The sequence below is a fragment of the Ochlerotatus camptorhynchus genome, unplaced genomic scaffold (assembly GCF_037179485.1).
Source record: "Ochlerotatus camptorhynchus isolate MF236.1 unplaced genomic scaffold, CSIRO-AGI_Acam_v1.1 ptg000097l, whole genome shotgun sequence".
Taxonomy (NCBI): Eukaryota; Metazoa; Arthropoda; class Insecta; order Diptera; family Culicidae; genus Ochlerotatus; species Ochlerotatus camptorhynchus.
The window spans coordinates 841,558-848,484 of record NW_027040587.1 but is presented as its reverse complement, the minus strand read 5'-3'; the positions used below and the strand labels follow the sequence as shown (position 1 = coordinate 848,484).

Below are 6,927 nucleotides of genomic sequence, written 5' to 3'. Positions count from 1 at the left end.
CAGAAAGTATCTTTTGTGCAGAATATGTCGCGTTTCATATTATTTGAGCGTCTCAATAACTCTTTCTGTAAAATATGTGTGGTACTGGAAAGAACCAATTGTTCGATCTCCACAAATTCCACATCCTCTCCACCCCATCATTGGTTGTCATCAAGCTGACTGCTGCTATTTTACCACACCGTGCGTCTGATGCGAAAATGAGCGGATTAACAACAGCAGCGCTCTAGCCTAACTGCGGTAATGTTCAGCAGAGGCAGAGGGAAAAATTCCACTTTTTCCTCATTTGCTCCTGCTTCTGCTTGCCACGCCGTCCGAAGCTTTAATGAGCGGAGGAACGACAGCAGAGCTCTTATATAGTTTTACAGGTTCAAGCAAAACGATGCGCAACCAAATGGTACTTGATTATGACGACTTAGTTTGGGGAGTACGTTTATTTCATTGAAACAGTGATAAACTTAACACTTTTTATTTGTACATTTTTCAAAGTTTTTTTTTTTAAAGAAAATTGGAAAAGCATTTATTGTAACTGATTGTGAGAGTTATTTCCTATCGATTGGTGTATTTGTATTTAAATTTCATCCATAAATGACAAAGTTATAAGCGTTCAAAACCTTACACCTTTTCGTGACGGTCGAAATTTTAGATTTTCGATTTACCCCCAGTACTTTCCCGTAAGACGTAGTCTACGTCAAAACATTGTTGGACAATTCTGTCGATTGGAATGGATAGAGTAGCAAGCAGCAGATGATTGTAAACAAAAAAATACGTCGTATGTGTGCCTGACGCTGAATAATTGCAAATAGAAGTGTGAACGCTGCTTAGATTTACGAGAATACGTAAATTCCTCTATTTGATGCAGATCGCGATTGGTGATTAGAACACAAATTTAGACACATTTTGACAATTTTAGGACAGTTAAATTTAAACATCTAGGAGATGAAACGATGCGTTTAGCAGTCTGGTAGATCAAAGTTGGTCATGAGGAGTTGAATAAGAGTTCTTTGTAGTCGGTATAAATGAATGGTCGTAATTTTACTTTGCTCTATTCCCCCCAAGAATAGAAACTTCACCTGACACAATTATTTTGAGTCGAAAAATTTCTCAGTGTACCTCAAGAGTGCCACGCTCTGCTGAGAGTGCCAATCTTCGGACTAACTTTGTTTGTGAATAATTCTAGATAGAGCTGGAATTAGGGCGTAAAGACTTTTGTAAACAATGACTTCTCTCGATGGTTTCTACAAAGTCAAGGCTCGCGGACGCAAATCAACATCACCATAGATTAGGCAAGACTTTCCTTACTCGATAGTTATGTTGATTTGCGTGGGCGTGCCGTGCATTCTTAGAAATCATATAGAGAAGACATTGTTTACAAAAGCTGTTACGCCCTATTTCCAGTTCAATCTAGAATTGTACGTTTTGCAACCCGGTATTTTGACAGTTCAAATGTTTTGTTTTGCTTACTGCAATGTTGCAAACCGAAAGCGAGCGTATTGGAAGATTGCCGCAAAAGCTCAACGCAGATGTCGCCACTGCATGATGATGATAATGTTGACAGACTGCATATAAAATTCGTGAAAATTAGCATTAAATCATAATTTTCATCAAGCCTGCGTGAAATCCTTTCAATACAAGATTCGAATAGAAGAAGAAAACGTTTTAACGATCAGACTGATGTGCATCTTTGACTTTTCCAGGTGAACTTTCATAAGATATATTCATTTCATTTCACGGCTCCATCAATGCTGCATCGTAAATATAATGTAAACAGTAGTAAATTATTCAATTACTCAAAATAAAGATGATTTGTCATCTTGTTATCACTTTGTAGACCACCTAGCACCATTTTATAGTATGGTGCGTGTTGAGTAAATCAAGTTCCGGTGCGCTTTCCGTCGAAAATTGTGAGTATCAATATGTTAGCTTAAAAAAGGCCAAAATGAGCATTTATTGAATTTTGGCGCCCCATACAACCAATTCTCTATTACCACCAGCATGATACAACCTTTCCTAAGTAAATTCACTTCATTTCCACTTTCATCTTAGTGAAAATCGCACATATTCACCATTTTCCGAAAAATGCAGCTGCGCAGGAGGTAACCTCTCCCTGTGGGTGCAAACTTGTTATGCATAATTTGCCATGAAAACATCTCCGATCCATACCGAAATAATGACAAATAGTTTTCAAACACGTTTTCTTACACGATTCAAGCAAAAGTGTCCACGGGAAATTATTAGTTTTTCTTTATGGACCGATTTGCCCCAAAAAGCGTCTGTTTTACTTGGAAAAGATGGAAACTATCCTCCTTCTAGTAGTTCTCACTTCGAAATGTAGGTGGCGAAAGCTTGGAAAAGTTTCACTGCAAGACGCCAATATGAATATCGGGAGTACACCCAACAATCAATACGAAACTAACGATTTTAAATTGGCTCACCACTTTAGTAGCCTATTGGTCCCAAGCAAACGATTAACGTACCCTATTCTAGTTGAAATTCTATTACTACACTATGTTTGTTTTGATTCGCTGTGAAAGTTTGACAGATAACATCAGGGGTGTGTGGATTCATGCAGAACATGCAGGGGTGAGTGAAATAGCTTGGGACTGCTTGGGACCGTTGTTCTGGTACTGAGTGAGTCAAAAATAATAATGATTTTCTTCGGGACCCAGTGGTCTTAGAGTTCCCTCTATGGTACACCGATCGAAGCTTAGACAACTGTAAGCCGGCGCCGGTGGTGTAGTGGTAAGCGTGACTGCTTTCTGAGGCATACAAATCTCTGGACAGGTTTTCCTTCGGAAGGGAAGTAAAGCCGTTGGTCCCGGCCCATGTGTGTTGATCAGTGCGATATCCTAAGCAGGTGTGGAAGGTGCATTTCTGCACATTCGATTGCCGTCAATGGAAGTCCATCGATTTCCGTCGGTGATTGGCACTAGGTTGCGGAACAGAGACCAACGTTAAATAAAGGAATAAAGAAGAAGAAGAGACAACTATAAAATTTTTTCTATGCCGATTGTAGCCGACACCGGTAAAGAATACTGTTGATTCGTTTTTTTGGGGAATCCATGGTGGGAATCTATAAGCATCAAAAAGTGGTGAGAACGAATCAGCCGAGGGCAATGAAGTAGTTTAGCAGGTAGATTCCGCCGCCACTGCCAAATCGCTCAACTTGGTCCCTGTATCAAACCAATCCAGTGGCCTATTCAGTTCGATCATCGCCAGTTCCGTGCCGGAAAATCTGCTCTACCTGGAAAGCAACAGCGAGAACAACCGAAATTATGCTAACCATTACACGTAAATGGTAAATGAAACTCTTATGAAACCTCCCGCATTGGAAGATTGCCTGAAAATTGTCGATTGTGACACTCGTTAACGAATGCTTGAATCTGCTCAGTGGCACAAACAATATAGCTGAAAGAAGTGAATACTATTCGGCTCCGCTGTCGAACCGCACGAGATGTCGAAGACAATGGTCACGTCAACGCCAGATCATCAGAATCGGCATTCGGCCGTTGGAACGCTTTCGATTCCGTGTGGACTAGGCAGGTCGATCTATTCGGATGGGAAGTACCGCAGGGAAGCGATTCGCTACGAAGGCAACGTGATCGACATACTGTATACCATTTCGAATCAGGTTAATCCGAGATCCGGATTCATCGTACAACAACCTAGAGGATGAGGATAAGCGTCAGAATCTGACGTTAACGTTCAACAGCGTTACTAATGCCTTAAAGGTAACTCTAAGACTAGAAGGTCCCGAAGAAACGCGCTCAACTTTTTGGCTCAGCTCTGGTACTCTCTTCGGTCCCAAGCTAATCGGTGCACCCCTCGAAATATAGAAAAATCCCCGAACCCCTCATATTATCTGTCAAACATTCATAGCGAATCAAAACAAACATAGTGTAGTACTAGAATTTCAACAAGAATGAGGTACGTTAATCGATTTGCTTGGGACCAATAGGCTAATCAAGTGTTGAGCCAATTTAAAATCGTTAGTTTCCATCGGTTGCTAATACGGTGGACTATTCGCTTGGGCAGGCCATCAAGAATACTGCACTCGGATCGGCCCAGTTGCGTCTCCCGTATGTCGCAGTGAGATGAAGATTTGATCCACGGAGAGTACAGCAAATATTACATGTTGGTGAGGCACATTGTGAAGGGCGCGTACGGGTATGTGAACTACTATCGGAGCTCGGGTAGGTTGCTGGTGATATCGAAGTTCATACTGAAGGAGAAGCTCGTGCCGCAGTTTATGATTAAGATCGAGGAGAAGCGGGAAATTATTATAGAAGTGCACCTGTTGAGGCAGGTGAAGCATCCGAACATTTTCAACATGTTCGATTGGGTCAAGAACGACAAGTGCTTCCAGGTTGTGATGGGAATCCACGGATGTGGGATGGATCTGTTCGAGTTTAACTATCGAAGACTCGTGATGACGGAGAAACTGGGTTGCTGGATCTTTCAACAGATTGCTAATGCGGTTGCTTTCCTGCACTCGTTGAAAAGTTTTGTACTGGGACATCAAAGACGAGAACACTATCATCGATCGCAATTTCCATACCAAATTGATTGATTTCTATGACTGAGTACACGCTTATTCTGGTCAACTCATAACTGAGTTGAATGTACTCATCTCATCGGCAAGTAGGGCTACTCAAAATTGAGTAGCCTTATGTTGACTCACTTTTGAGTAAACGACGTTCTCACGTAGACTTAGTCAAATCCACTCGCCGGTATTTTCAGTTGCGGGGAGGGTTTTTGTTTTGATTTTTATTCAAGGAAATGGAAATTGCCTGCTCCGGATTCATTCTACCGCAGCAGAAAATGGTTCAACACCGTTTCCCTAAGCAATTCGTACTTACCAGCATTTCAGCCGGTTTTAAGGTGAATCGCTGTGACATCCTTATTCACGGAACCACTTCGAAACTTTAAGTGCACAAATATCAGCTTCTACGAGATGTACAATATTCAAATTGTTACTTTACGTTTGCTGCACTGCAGCATACATGAAGTAGCAATTTCAGGTGAAATTGGGTACTGTTTTCCGAGATTTGTGTAATTGAAAATTCGAAGTGGACGTACATGTATAGCCTACGTAGCGGCCATTTGTGGACTCAACAATGAATCACCTTAAGTAACATTTTCTATGAGGTTACTTTCGAAATGACTGGCATTTTTTCCAAGTCCAGGATTTTGCTGATTGAGCTTTTACTCAGTTTGACATTTCTCGTTTACTCAAATTTTGACAACTCGATACATCGGACGAAAGTGAGTACGATCGACTCACCTGGTGAGTAAGCAGAAGTTAGCGTGTACTGCAGTCCGGAAGTGTTGACAGGCAACCGCTACTCCGGCCCGGAACTGGAAATGTGGGCTCTCGGTGTGACACTGTACGTGTTGATGTTCTTCGAGAACCCACTCGTGGACGTTGAGGAAATCTTGCAATCCGAACTGTTGCTTTCGCTGTTGCACAAGAATTCCAAAACATGAATCACCACCCAGGAGCTACTGGAGAGGGAATGGAATGACGCAGGAAATCAATTCTACACAGTTCAATTTTGCAAAAATCGTCCCCTGTGAACCGTAAGAAACCAATCCGGAGAAGTACTACGTGGATGCGAATATCTGCTCCAGACAGACGGAAATGTACACGTCGCTACACAGCCTTTCGATGGTGAAGATGACGATGAGCATGCCCATATGGATGATTCATTCATGGATACCGACGAGATGCTGGACGATGATATTTGTCCTCTGTCGCACGATGATGATATTGGTCTAGATGACGATATCTCCGGGTAGAGATGAATACCCTTTCCACATTTTCACCAATCTGTCTCTGAGAGATGGCGATCGGATTGGCCAACAATCAACAACAGGAGCTTTATTACTAGTAGAAGACAATTCAAGAGCCACATGTGAAAAGGGCATGCAAGATTTTTGTAAACAAACATTTGTGGGCCCTTTTCTCGCCAACCGAGGGTCGCCTACGCGAACCAACAATATCAACGGGAAGGGGAATGCTTCTCCTACCCGTTAATCTTAATGGTTTGCGTTGGTGTCATATGGGTGGCGAGAAAAGGTCATAAGAAGGTTTGTTTACAAAAAGCTTGTATGCCCTTTTCACATGTTGTTCTTGAATTGTGATACAGAAGACAGTGCGATACTGTTGGTGGTGTTGGATGGTGATGATCACAATAAAGATGAGGATGGCGATGGTGATACTGCTGCTGGCGACCGGGGGTCGGAATGATCGGAAAGGCCACTTCTGCACGATCCGTCCAGTAGCAGTAGTTGCGTTGCTGGTGCCGCCAGTCCATACAATTTCTCGAGCAAAAGTAATCGTCATAGACGGCAGTGTGTCGTCGATGCTGGCATCTTTCGTTGCTCCGGTTGCGGACCATGGCAGTAAGGGCATGGAGGTAACTCTAAGACTAGAAGGTCCCGAAGAAGCGTGCTCAACTTTTTGGCTCAGCTCTAATACTTTCTTCGGTTTCAAGCTGATCAATGCACCCCTCGAAACATAGGAAAATCCACGAAACCCTCATTTTATCTGTCAAACTTTCATAGCGAATCAAAACAAACATAGTGTAGTACTAGAATTTCGAGTAGAATAGGGTACGTTAATTGATTTGCTTGGGACCAATAGGATAGTCAAGTAGTGAGCCAATTTATAATCGTTAGTTAGGTATTGATTGTTGAACGCACTGCGCAGACGCAGAAATAGTAAACAGTGATACCAGTTATATACCATGGGTGTCAATGAGTGTGCTCCGGTTTGTTTTTGGCACACTGTGCTGAGTGACCAACCCCTTGGTAGCACCTCAACAATAGAAAAAATTGCATAACTCTAGGACCTAGATTGCAGTCTATGAAAAAATTAATTATCATGGACATAAAGAACAATGCGTCTAGTACTTAAAATGTCACTAC

The 6,927-nt window shown here is 42.2% G+C and overlaps 1 pseudogene; it reads left to right on the top strand.

The window, feature by feature from the left end:
• Positions 1-3,059: 3,059 nt before the first annotated feature.
• On the top strand, positions 3,060-6,247 carry LOC135698875 (PAS domain-containing serine/threonine-protein kinase-like; annotated as a pseudogene).
• Positions 6,248-6,927: the final 680 nt, after the last annotated feature.